The sequence below is a fragment of the Lagenorhynchus albirostris genome, chromosome 15, assembly GCF_949774975.1.
Source record: "Lagenorhynchus albirostris chromosome 15, mLagAlb1.1, whole genome shotgun sequence".
Taxonomy (NCBI): domain Eukaryota; kingdom Metazoa; phylum Chordata; class Mammalia; order Artiodactyla; family Delphinidae; genus Lagenorhynchus; species Lagenorhynchus albirostris.
In genome coordinates, this window is record NC_083109.1 from 64,083,753 (window position 1) to 64,096,793 (window position 13,041).

The 13,041-nt window shown below is 44.3% G+C and overlaps 1 long non-coding RNA gene across 1 annotated transcript in view; it reads right to left on the reverse strand.

The window, feature by feature from the left end:
- The window catches only part of LOC132504849 (uncharacterized), a 228,997-nt gene extending 216,434 nt beyond the window's left edge, over nt 1-12,563 (reverse strand). Inside the window, exon 1 of the long non-coding RNA XR_009535129.1 lies at nt 12,429-12,563. This is a non-coding gene — a long non-coding RNA (uncharacterized LOC132504849). The remainder of the gene's footprint in view (nt 1-12,428) is intronic.
- Between the last annotated feature and the right edge of the window lie 478 nt (nt 12,564-13,041).

Below are 13,041 nucleotides of genomic sequence, written 5' to 3' on the forward strand. Positions count from 1 at the left end.
TGGACTGTATTTCTTTGGCCTCACTCCTCTTCAAGCTCCAAGCCTGATGGGTCCAGGCTTTATAAGGACTGTAAAAACTTCATCTTTTCACACACTTGTTGGATAGAGAAAGGGGTGCAGATATAACCATTGAGCTGGTAACTGTGGATAAACCTAGGCACACCCAAGAGAATCCATCCAGTGGAACACCATCTGCGTGTCTGGCCATGGGGAAAACACAACCTGTGGAATAAATCATAAGTCTTCCAGAGAGCAAACAGGCCTCTATCTACCTCTTCAACCACTGCCCATGGCATACTTGCTGCTCCAGAAACACCAAACCACTTTCTACATATTCACACATCCTTTTATTTCTCTTCATTTATTTTATCACACAGTCTTATCTCCCTAAAAGCAATGCACACTAATATTATGACCAAGGTGCACCTCCTCCAGGATCCTTTGGGTTAAATTGGGAAAAGCTTTTTTTAATCATGGAACTTACCACGCTATATTACAAATAGCTGCTTATGGATTGACCTGCCCTGACGTTCAAGCTATCTGAGCCCAAAGGCTGCATCTTGGTAATTCACTTCTGCACCCCTAACACAGAACGTGGTGCATGAAAAATGCTGGAACTTGGCTGACTGTCCAAACTTTCCTCCTTCTAGGATTTTAGCTAGCTGGTACTATTACCCCTAAACTGGATTTGCCTCTTGGTGGGTGCGGAGCCAAAATACACAACCCAAGCCAAAGAGCAGGGGAAGGAAGGCTTATTACTTGCAGCAAGTAAGGAGAACAACAGAAATATTTCCCAAAGCAGCATCTCCCCGAACAACAAAATTGGGGAAGTTTTAATCCAAGAGCGCATGCATAGTTATGAAGGGGCTTGAGCAGATGACAATTCAGCATAGAACTGGGGCAAAGGTTGACAGAGTCCAAGCTCTAGTTGATTAAAGTCACAAGGGTCAGCAAAGGTCAGCATCATCTTTCCTTAGGTTCTGGTGAATCTGGTGGTCGAGTGCTCGAGGGGGATGGGGTCCTGCAAAACAGCTCAAGAATGTGCTTCAGGCTAATCCTTACCTTTGAAACAGGACTGGGAGGCTTTACAACTGATATATTGTCCCCATATGGTTATGTTATCTCCCTGGCCAGGTAACAGCTGTCTGTTCTTACATTCTTTTGTTCTCTTAAGATTCCTATTGAGGCCTATCCTTTTGCAAGGGCAAGCACTAGGCCCAGGCTCAGACACAAAATGGCTTAGGCCTAACATGGCTTCTCTTATGTCAAGAAAGCCAGGCCTGGTTCTCTTTCTCCAGGTACCCCCTACTCTATCTGTATCAGACACTAAGGCCAGTACCAGACACTAAGTACCAAACACTAAGGTCACATGACAATCTACGTAGAGTATCTTCTTTATCCCTGGCTGAGCAGGGGGCTATTGACCTCAAATTCTGATTAACTGTGTTGGTGAGCGTGGCCCTAGGCTTACAGCCAAACCTGGCTTTCCTTCAATCTCTATATGTAAACCGTGAAAAGCAAGGATGAAGGAGCTGCTGAGAAAAAAGAAATGTATCACCAACATCACCAGTAGAAAAACTGATGCCAATAAATGATGAAACTGGTCAATGTTTGACTTTTTCTAGAAAGACTGTAAGTCGGTTTTCTTGTTTTTAATGACAAAACCCATAGAACCCTCCTACACTGTTAATGGGAATGTAAGTTGGTGTAGCCGCTGTGGAAAACAGTATGGAGGGTCCTCAGAAACTAAAAACAGAACTACCTTATGATCTAGTAATTCTGCTTCTGGGCATATATCTGAACAAAACTATAATTCAAAAAGATACATGCTGCTATGTTCATAGCAGCTCTATTCACAACAGCCAAGATACGGAAACAACCTAAATGTCCATCAACAGGTGAATGGATAAAGAAGATGTGGTACCTATATACAGTGGAATACTACTCAGCCATAAAAAAAGAACAAAATAATGCTATTTGCAGCAACATGGATGCAACTAGAGATTACCATAGTAAGTGAAGTAAGTCAGAAAGAGAAAGACAAATACCATATGGTATCACTTACATGTGGAATCTAAAATATGACACAAATGAACCTATTTATGAAACAGAAATAGAATCACAGACATAGAGAATGGATTGGTGGTAGCCAGGGGGAGGGGGTTGGGGGAGGGATGGAGTGGGAGGTTGGGGTCAGCAGACGTAAGCTTTTATGTATAGAATGGATAAACAACAAGTTTATCCTGCTGTATAGCACAGAATATTCAATATTCTATGATAAACCATAATGGAAAAGAACACACACAAAAAAAGAATGTATATATATGTATAACTGAAAAAAAAAGTCAAAACCCATAATGATAACAAAATGTACTATGAAGAAACAGGCTTCATCAAAAAGGGAGCGCAGTCGTTTCCTGAGTCTGGTGGACAAGACTGCATGGGAGGGTCAGAGAGAGGCTTCGGTGCTTTACATCATCTCCCCAGTGTTGTCCTCGCAAATACAGACCAGTTCATGGCTGGGGGAGGTCACTCTGGCAGCTGTCCTGCTCCAGTCCACCCAAAGGCAAAGCTTCATATAAAGGGGTGGATTGCTAGGCTGAGGATGTCTCCATCGGCCTTAGGGTTTACAGGCGACATCAGAAACTGGTATAAAGAGGAGGACAGAGCAATGCCATTTAGTGGATCCATCAGACAAGTTCAACAATATCTGTTAAAAATGATCTAAGTGCATCTCCTTCCAAAAGGTCTACAAGGAGACATTTCTGAGAAAAAGAAATACAAAGGACTCTTACATATAAGAAAAGTGCTGACTTTCTCACCAAGGAGAAATGTCACTTAAAACTACAATGAGGGATTCCCTGGTGGCGCAGTGGTTGGGAGTCTGCCTGCCGATGCAGGGGACGTGGGTTCGTGCCCCGGTCCGGGAGGATCCCACATGCCGCGGAGCGGCTGGGCCCGTGAGCCATGGCCGCTGGGCCTGCGCGTCCGGAGCCTGTGCTCCGTAACGGGAGAGGCCACAACAGTGAGAGGCCCGCATACCGCAAAAAAAAAAAAAACTACAATGAGATGCCATTTTCACTTTATCAGGGTGGCAAGAATTATAAAGTTTGATCATACATTGTGTGAGGGGAAAAAGCTCTTTCATATATTATTGATGGAAGAATAAATTGGTATAATGTCTATGATGAGAAATTTGTCAATATCTATCAAAATTACAAAAGCCCATAGCCTTTACCCAGTAAATCTGCTTCTAGAAATTTACTCTATAGATATAGCTGCATAGGAGAAAAGTGTTGTATGTACTTGGTTATTCATTGCAGCATTGTTAATAAAGACAAAAGAATGGAAGGGACGTGCATTTATATCAAAAGGGGTCTATTTAAATAATTTATGGTGTATCTATAAGGTGCACTATTATATAGCAGGGGAAAAAAATTAAGTTTAATTTTATGTACTGACATGGAAGCTTTTCAGTATATATTACAGTGGTGGGGAAAAAAGGAAATTGCAGAAGAAAATCTACATTATAATACAACGATGTAAAAATCTATGTGTGTATTTATGCAAATACAGAGGAAAAGGTCTGGTTACCAGGAGTGTGAAGGTATTTCTTGAAGGCAAGTTATTCAAATGAATATGATTATGACACGGGTGTTCCCTCTGGGTATTGATGTTAGAAAATTGCCCTTGGTAAATATTCCTATAGTCATAGACATTTTTGAAGTTGGAAGAGTTAGAAATTATCAAGCCCAACCCTCTTACTCTACAGATGAGTGAACTGAGGCCCAGGTTGTTGACTGCAAAGGCTGGATAGGAACCCAGGTCTTTCCCAACACGAAAAAGGCACCCACCAAAAAGGCTCCAGTCTTCATTTAAAACTTACCTTTATTACAATTGCTACATTTTCTTGGAAGCCTTCCCACCTGCTCCAACCCCACCTCAGCCCCAGGGAAACACTTCCCTGTGCTAAACAGAGGTGAGAGAAGGAAGCTCATCTCACAAAGGGAAAGGCTGCTTGGGAAATCAAGTGTGGTCTTTCTAATAGCAGAGGGTGATGCACCATCAGTTTAATTCCTATTCATTTGTGGTGCTTATTAGAGTGTCTGGAAATATAAGCTGAGTAATTGGAGCGTTAGAATTGATTAATTGAAGTAGGCTTTTGGTGTAAATACACCTGGAGAGATTTTTCCAGGTGGGATTCTCTACTAAAGATTTGGAGAAATTCAGACCTCTGAACATGGAAATAAGAATGGTGTGGTGGTTTTAAAACATGGCTGCAAATTTTTTTATGTCCCTGCCACAAGAGTTGGGGTCCGTGTCCCCTCCCCTTGAATCCGCATGAGCTCATGACTGCCTCAACTTATAAAAGTATGGCAGAAGGGCTGCCATGTGACTTCCAACACCAGGTCATCCAAAGCCATGCATCTTCCACCTGGCAGCTTCTACTTGCTCTTGGAGCCATGAGCCACTGTGAAAGAAGTCTGCCCGCCCTGAGGCCGCCATGTTGAAAGGAAACCCAAGCCACTGGGAAAGACCACTTACAGGTACCCCAGTCGACAGTCCCAGCCAAGCCCAAATGGTAGACCTGTGAGTGAAGAAGCCTCCAGATGATTTCAGGTCCCACCCATTCGAGTCATCACCAGCTCTTCAAACCTTCCCAACTGAGGTCCCAGGCAAGGTAGCCCCAATATTTCCTGCCCAAAGTCCTGACCCTCAGAATCTGTCCATGTAATAAAATAGTTGTTTAAAGCCACTAAATTTGAGGTGGTTTGTTATCGATACAGATATAGCTATAGGTAGCCAGAGCAGATAGATGCCATGACAGTAAGACTGCCCAGTTCCCATGGCCCTAAGAAACAAGCTGCTCCGGACACTAGCTTTGATCCCCACGCGGAGATGATTTCTAACTGAGCCACACCTTACCCTGCTTGTACCTTTACTTTAGGAACAATAACCCACTGTTGTTCCTATTAGCCTGTCTGTTTCCACCTTGAGACTAGGAGATCCTCAGTCACAGAGCTCTCTCTTCTTCATCTTTAGTAACCCAGTACAGCACCTGGGCCCCGAGAGGAGCTCATGACCTGTTCGTTGGATGGATTTCTGCCTTCACACAGCAAGGACTCTCTTCTGTGGGGCCCGGAAGACAGGGCAAACTAATCATCAGAGCTGAAAATAATGGTAGAGATTATCTAACTCACCCCTTTCACTTTGCCAGGCCCAGAGAGGAGGAGTGACTGTCCCAGGGAAGCACAGCTGGTTAGTGAACTATGCCCAGTGGCCCCCGCATCCTTCTCCAAACCACCACTGAGGTGAGTCCTCGGAGGACGCAGGGAGCAGGGTGGTTACGAGCATGGGCTCCAGACACACAGCCTCCAGACACACAGCCTCCAGACACACAGCCCTTGTCCAAGATCCTGGCTGGCCACCCTCACTGCTATGTAGTGGTAGCTTCTCCAGAAGGAAAGAAAGGGACTTGACTTTTCACAGCCAGCCAGCCCCACCCTCCACTGAATAAACAGGCTCTTCTGGGTTTCCAAGGACTGAATCCTTCCTTTTCGATCTAAATCCCTGTTGGAGGAGGAAAGCAGTAGAATAAGCTTTTTTGCATTGAATGACTTTAAACGACTGGCCTTAGAGAGGCCAACAGACGAGGGCTGTTGTTCTCAGCAGGGGGCCTGTGCCCCAGGGGACATTTGACCAAGTCTCGAGACACTTTTGGTTATCACAACCAGGGGCTGCAACTGGCACCTCGTAGGCAGAGGCCAGGGATGCTGCCAAACATCCTACAGTGCACAGGACAGCGCCCCACAATAAAGAAATATCCCGTCCAAAATGTCAATAAGCCAAGGTTGGGAAGCCCTGGGCTAGGGAAAGGACAGCTGTGAGGGGCCCCCTTTGAGTTCCCAGGAGCAGAGGCCAGGGCCCGGGATGGCTCACAGGGAAGCCTACTCAAGCTTGTGGTGGGCCTTCACTCTGCCGGTGCTTCAAGACCTCCACCAGTTGGCTGGTCCCCAAGTGAGGGTGTTCCGCAGCAATGCCCCCAGGGCACCAACAAGCTCCAGGAGACAGGAGTCGGGACAGGAATGGGGCAGACCAGGACATATCAGTGCACTCTGAACTGGGAACACGGACCTCTCTATTACAACGTTTGAGCAGAGTTCTCTGAGCAAGGTCTCGCCACAGGCGAGAGAGGTGGTAGAGGATAGTGTAACCGGCTGGGACGAAGCCCATGTTTCCAAAAGCATTAAAGCGGAAGTGACTCAGACCACCCGCTACTGACGGTGATTATTTGGCTGCCTATGAGACAGTTTAAGAAATGATTTGTGAGTTTAATTTTTAACTAAGGCAGAAGCCCTTGGGGGCCTCTGGAGTTCAAGCATGAAAAAGGAAAATCTACTGCTGGAAGGAGAGGGCTCGGAGGGCCCCCCTCCAGCCTGGAGGAGGTACCTTCTTACCCGTCTGGTGGCCCAGCAGCCGGCAAGGGAGCCCAAGTATGAGGTCACTAATCCACACTGGGATCAGAGGTCAGGGCTGGACAACTCAACAAAACTGTGCACTTTGGTGTTCTAGAAATTTCTTTAGATAAAATAGTAAAAATAAGGAAAGCATCCAAGTTTTCTACCTCTTTCTTAAGTTCTAATCTTAAAAATGAGCTGCATTGCCCACTTCACTAACACCGGACCCAGCACTCGAATTCCTGGGGTCTAGCCTCCTCTCCGCCACTGATGTCCAAGTGATCTTGAATTCTCAATGAATCTTGCTGAGTTTGGATTCTCTATGTGGGACTAATAGTGCCACCCTTGGTTATCTCGCAGCGCCATTTGCAGCCTCCATCCCAGGGGAGGTGAAAGCATTTTGCAATAGGTACTCTCTGGCAGGTCCACCCCGTTCATCTGGTTCTCCCTGAGGGCTGGCAAAAGCACCCTTTTACTTCTCAAGGGCGCTAGGGAAAAAAAAAAAACATGCCCAACCTGAGACAAAGTCACAACCTTGGCCAAAAAAAGAAATGCAGACAACATTCTCCCTCAGGGTGAACTCCACTGAGATTCCATAGACATGGGTTCAAGTCCTAAGTCCACCACAGACAGTTTTTGAATTTTTTTAAATTATTCTGGCAAAAAAATAACATTAAATTTACCATTTTAACCATTTTTAAGTGTCCAGTTGAATAGTGTTAAGTATAGTCATATTGTTCAGCAATAGATCGCTAGAACTTTTACATCTTTTAAAATTTAATTTAATTTAATTTATTTATTTACTTGGCTGCGTTGGGTCTTAGTTGTAGCATGCGGGATCCTCATTGTGGCATGCAGGATCTTATGTTGCAGCGTGCGGGCTCTTCACTGCAGCACACAGGCTCTCTAGTTGTGGTGTGCAGGCTCAGTAGTTGCACCGTGCCAGCTTAGTTGCCCTGCAGCATGTGGGATCATAGTTCCCCAACCAGGGATCAAACCCATGTCCGCTGCATTGGAAGGTGGATTCTTAACCCCTGGACCACCAGGGAAGTCCCTAGAACTTTTACAACTTACAAAGTTGGAAGTCTGTACCCACTGAACACTAATTCCTCCTTCCCCTGCTCTTGGCACCTACCTCTCCATTTCCTGTTCCTATGAGTCTGACTACTTTAGATACTTCCTGTGAGTGGAATCATATAGTCTTTCTCCTTTTGTGGTTGTCTTATTTCACTGAGCATAATGTCCTCCAGCTTAGTCCATTTAGTCAGACTTAGTCAGCATTTCCTTCATTTTTTAAGGCTGAATACTCTTTTGCATGTATGTACCACGTTTTCTTTATCTATTCGTTCATTGATGGAACATCTGAGTTGGTTCCACTTCTTTGCTATTGCCACTCTTGCTGCAATGAATATGGGTATGCAAATATCTCTTCAAGATCCTGTGCTTTTTTTCATTTTGGTGTTTTATTTATGTTAAGTTTGTTTTTCATGCCATGTTATTCTTTTTATTTTTTCCAGCTTTATTGAGGTGTAATTAACAAATAAAATTGTATATATTTAGGGTGTACATGATGATTTAATATACATATACATTGTGAAATGATAACCCCAGTCAAGTTAATTAACACATCCATCACCTCACATAGTTGCCATTTTTTTGTGAACACTTAAGATCTACTCTCTTAGCAAATTTAAAGTACACAATACAGTATGATTAACTATAGTCACCATGCTGTACATCATTCATCTTCCAGCTGGAAGTTTGTATCCTTTGACCAACATTTCTTCATTTCCCCCACATCCAGTCCCTAGAAACCACCATCCCCTCTCCGGTTCTATGAGTCTGACTTTTTTAGATTCCAAGAAAATGTGCTAAATATATACAATGGAATAAAAAAGAAGGAAATCTTGCCATTTGTAACAACACGGATGAACTTGGAGGACATTATGTTACGTGAAATAACCCAGACACCGAGAAGCAAATACAGTATGAACTTGCTTATCCATGGAAGCTAAAAAAGTCAAGATCCTGCTTTGAATTTTGGGTAGTATGTATCCAGAAGTGGGATTGCTGGATCATGTGGTAATCCTTTTTTTAAATTTTTTGAGGCAACTCCACACTGTTTTCTATAGTGGCTACACTATTTTACATTCCCACCAACAGTGCACAAAGTTTCCAATTTCTCTGTGTCCTTGACCATACTTGTTATTTTCTCTTCTTTTGAAAGAGGCCATCCTATTGTGTGTGAGGTCGCTACAGACAGTTTTGAGAAATTCAGTGTCCCTCTCTGGGTCAGGACAAGGCAAACCAGCTGAATTGGTTTAGAAGATCTTTCATATTGCTCTCAAATAACATCACGGACATGAAAAAATAATCTTTGTCAGTTGAGAAGAGCTATACAGCTCTCAGAGAGCAGATCATGTAAAAGCTAAGAGAGCAGACTTGACAGTCAGACTATCCTAGGTTCCATACTGAGATGTGCTGACCACAAGCCTCGTGACATTGTCAGTTTCTCTACCAGTAAGATGCAGGTGATAATCCCCCCATACTGCCCATCAGAGGGTTGACGAGAAGACCAGACCAGATCACAGGAGATAACAGACTTGAGTAATCAGAAGGATGCTGTTCCTGGCTAAGAATGAGAACTGAAACTATTTGTTCCATTAACAAATGAGGCACATAGACTTGTACACTTTAAATGGGTTGATTATATAGCCTGGGACTTATATCTCAATAAACTATTTTTTTAATGAGGAACATAGAGGGCCTCAAATAAGGTGCCGATACTTACCATTAAGGTAGACACAGAATCACAGAAATGACACAAGCTTTGGGGTCAGACAAACCTGGACACATTTTCTCCCACCGCGGAGCACAGGCTCTGGACGCGCAGGCCCAGTGGCCATGGCTCACGGGCCCAGCCGCTCCGCGGCACGCGGGATCCTCCCGGACCGGGGCACGAACCCGCGTCCCCTGCAGCGGCAGGCGGACTCTCAACCACTGCACCACCAGGGAAGCCCAAACCTGGACACATTTGAATCTCAACTCAGCCTCCTGGTTACTATGAGATTTTAACTCTCTGAGCTTTGTTTGGTTTATTCAGCTGGAACACAAAGATTTTTTTAAAATTACTTTTCAAGATTGTTCTGTCACATATAATGTTTCTACCTGCTCATGTAACAGGTGCTCAATAAATGATAACTATTATTTCTGTGTTGCTATCCCTTCCTAAGAAACCTGGCCCTCCTGAAGGTACTAGTATAGCCCAAGGGCCTCCGAACACAGGAGGAAAAGGTGTGAAAAAAAGGGGAGAAGACAGGGTTTTGTATTCACAAATACTCCTTTCCCAGAAACAAGCCATTTATCAAAGTACCAGCTTCTCATTTACTGTCAAAACACAAAGGCTAATTACATTTGAAGAACAATGGGCTACAAGAGCAAAAGAGACAGGGCCTGTTCAATTAACGGGGAGAGGAAGGGGGGTCTCTAGCACACAATATTTTGGACATCGGATTGCAATGGTTTAATTAGCTATTGCTATGGACTTTGGATCATCTGTTGTTCTAGAAGCCATTAGTCATCTGTAGCTTTTAAGCATATCATTTAGATTCCCTCATTCAACAAATGCTTTTTGAGCACCCGATACACGCCAAGCACCGGGCTCAACACTGAGGATACAGCACAGTCTAGTGGAAGATAGACGGCTTAGCCCACTAATGGGCGTGTCACACTAATTCTAACAGAACTCCAGTTTTATCCAACCCCATGCCCCTCCCTCATCATCCACCTTTCCATGAAAGGCCTCTGCATCTTTCCAGTTGTTCATGTCAACAACCATGGAGTCAACTGTGAGTCTCTCTTTCTATGAGACCTTACATCCATGATATCAACAAGTTCTGATGGTTCTCCTGCCAAAAGCACTCTTGATTCCATCCACTCCTCTGCCGACACACGGCCATTACCGCCAGTCCAAGGCTCAGCAAAGGTCTCTCTTAAAAAATTGGGATTTTTTTTCTGTGTCTCTACCTGCTTCCCATTGCAGTCCACACAACAACCAGGGTGATCTTTTCAAATGGTGAATCATGTTATGCCATTGCTCTGCTGACAACACTTCACGGTCTGCCCACTGCTCTTAGATTGGAATCCAGAATTCCTGAGATGATCTATAGGTTTCCACGTGCTCTGTCCCCACCCACCCCTGTAACCTCAATCCAGACTTCACTCTGGATTGCTGACTAAGCTCTAGACCCATCATGCCCTTTCTTGTCTCTGAGTCTTTGCCCTGAGGTTCCCTTTGCCCTGCTCTTTCCGTCTATGCACAAGCCTAGTCCCTTCCCAGCTTTCAGTTGAAATAGTACTTCCTCAAAGAGGTTTTTCCTGACTTTGCTGTCTAAGTGACTTCTCCCAGTTATTCTAGCTCATCACCTTATTTGTTTCTTGCACAGCATTCACTCCGTGATAACCATCTTGTGCATTTGTTGGTTCACTGGACATCATTTTCCCACTAGTCAATGGGTACTCTGATGGAAGGGGCTTTTGTCTATCTTGTTCACAGATAGACCTGTTTTGCCCAGTGGAAGGTAAGCAGATGTGACACACACCATACCCAGGCCGGAGCTACAAGGACACTCCTGTGGTTCAGTTCTGCCCCTCTTGAGCCTGCATCACTCAGCATGAGAGCAGCACGCCCCTGATGATGGCTGTTCCTCGAGAAGACATGTGGAACAGGGCCAGCCCAGCCCAGCCCAGGAGAGCCATGGGCCACCTGCAGCTCTGAGGGAATATAAGCTAGAAACTTACACCTCTGGGATTGGGGGTTGTTTGTTGCTGCAGGAAAAGCTATCACATTTCCAAAGACTCAATGACCTCCAGCAAGAGACTTACTCTCTCTGGTTCCTAATTGGTGAAGTTGCACTAGATAATTCCATACTCCTTCCTACTTAAAAACTGTGAATGGACTTGAGGACACGGGGAGGGGGAAGGGTAAGCTGGGACGAAGTGAGAGAGTGGCATGGACATAGATACACTACCAAATGTAAAACAGATAGCTAGTGGGAAGCAGCCGCATAGCACAGGGAGATCAGCTCAGTGCTTTGTGACCACCTAGAGGGGTGGGATAGGGAGGGTGGGAGGGAGACGCAAGAGGGAGGGGATATGGGGATATACGTATATGTATAGCTGATTCACTTTGTTATACAGCAGAAACTAACACACCATTGTAAAGCAATTACACTCCAATAAAGATGTTAAAAATAAAAGAATAAAGCTACTAGAAACATTAAAAAAAAACCTGTGGGGTTTTTGGTTAAGATTTTGTCACTTCTCTAAATTATAGTATTGTTTGGGGGTTCAATCATTTTTTTCCTTTCCAACTGTACAAGTTAATTAGGCAACTTCAACTTACAAAACTCCAGACAGGCAGTTAATGATGCCAAACTAGCTAGCACAAAACCAGAGTGCAAAGGCCTGTGATGGTTTAAGCTGCTATAGCAGAACTTCTATTCTAAAGACCCTGAGATTAAAAAAAAAAAAATCTATAGAGCACAAACCTGCCACAATTCAGCTGCCCCGGTTATTTATACGAGCATTTCCCAATTCAAATTGCATGCTCAAATCAAATTTCCCACATCCCATTGAGCATGAACATTCATGTATTTCACTGCAGTCATCAGCTGATCATGAAGTGCTACCACAGGCCCCAATGGGGGCGGGACATTGTGGAATGCATGGTATATGCACCACATTATCTTCCTACTTTCCAGAGCATTCTGAATTCCAAAACACATACGGCCTCAAGGGTTCCAGGTCAGCGTTTGTGGGCTCGTATTGGGAGACAGAGACTGGATATGAGAAACTTGTTTCTAATAATGAAGCTAACGAAAACTATCATTTCTTGAGTGTTTACAACACCCTGAACACCGTCTATTCGTTATCTCATGTAATCCCACAATTTATCAGGTCCCGTCTTACCCTGTATCTGTAGGCATGGCGCAGGAGGCTTGCAGAAGTGAAGTAGTTTGCCACCAGTTTATGCAGAGCTGGCAAGAGGCAGAATTTAGGATTGGAACCCAGCTGCGTCACTTCCGAGCTTGCACACTTAACCACTGGGCTATGCTGCTTCTCTCATTAACTGTAGGGAAAGAATGGAATTAAGTGTTTCTTGGGCCTTCACCATAAGAACCATTCCCAGACATGATCTTGTGTAAGTTTTATAATAATTCAATAAAGTCATATCATCATTCCCCATCTAAGGAGCTAAGCAACTTGTTCAAAGTCTCACAGTTAACTAACTGATCAGATACCGAATCCATTATTCTCTCCACTGATTGCAACAATATGGAAAACAAGCTTGTGAGAGTCTTGTTCAACAGAACAGACAGAAGAAAGGTGAGGAACCACTGCTTCAGCATAAATATTCTACAGGATGATAGTAGTCATGGTGACAGGGGACGGTCTGGGAGAAGGCTTTGTTCCCCCATATCGTGCATCGCATCCCTCGATATACACAACTGAAATTTTCTCATTCTTAAGTACTACAGAAATGTACCTCTAGCCCAGACCTCCTTTCCAACTCAACTCCTGA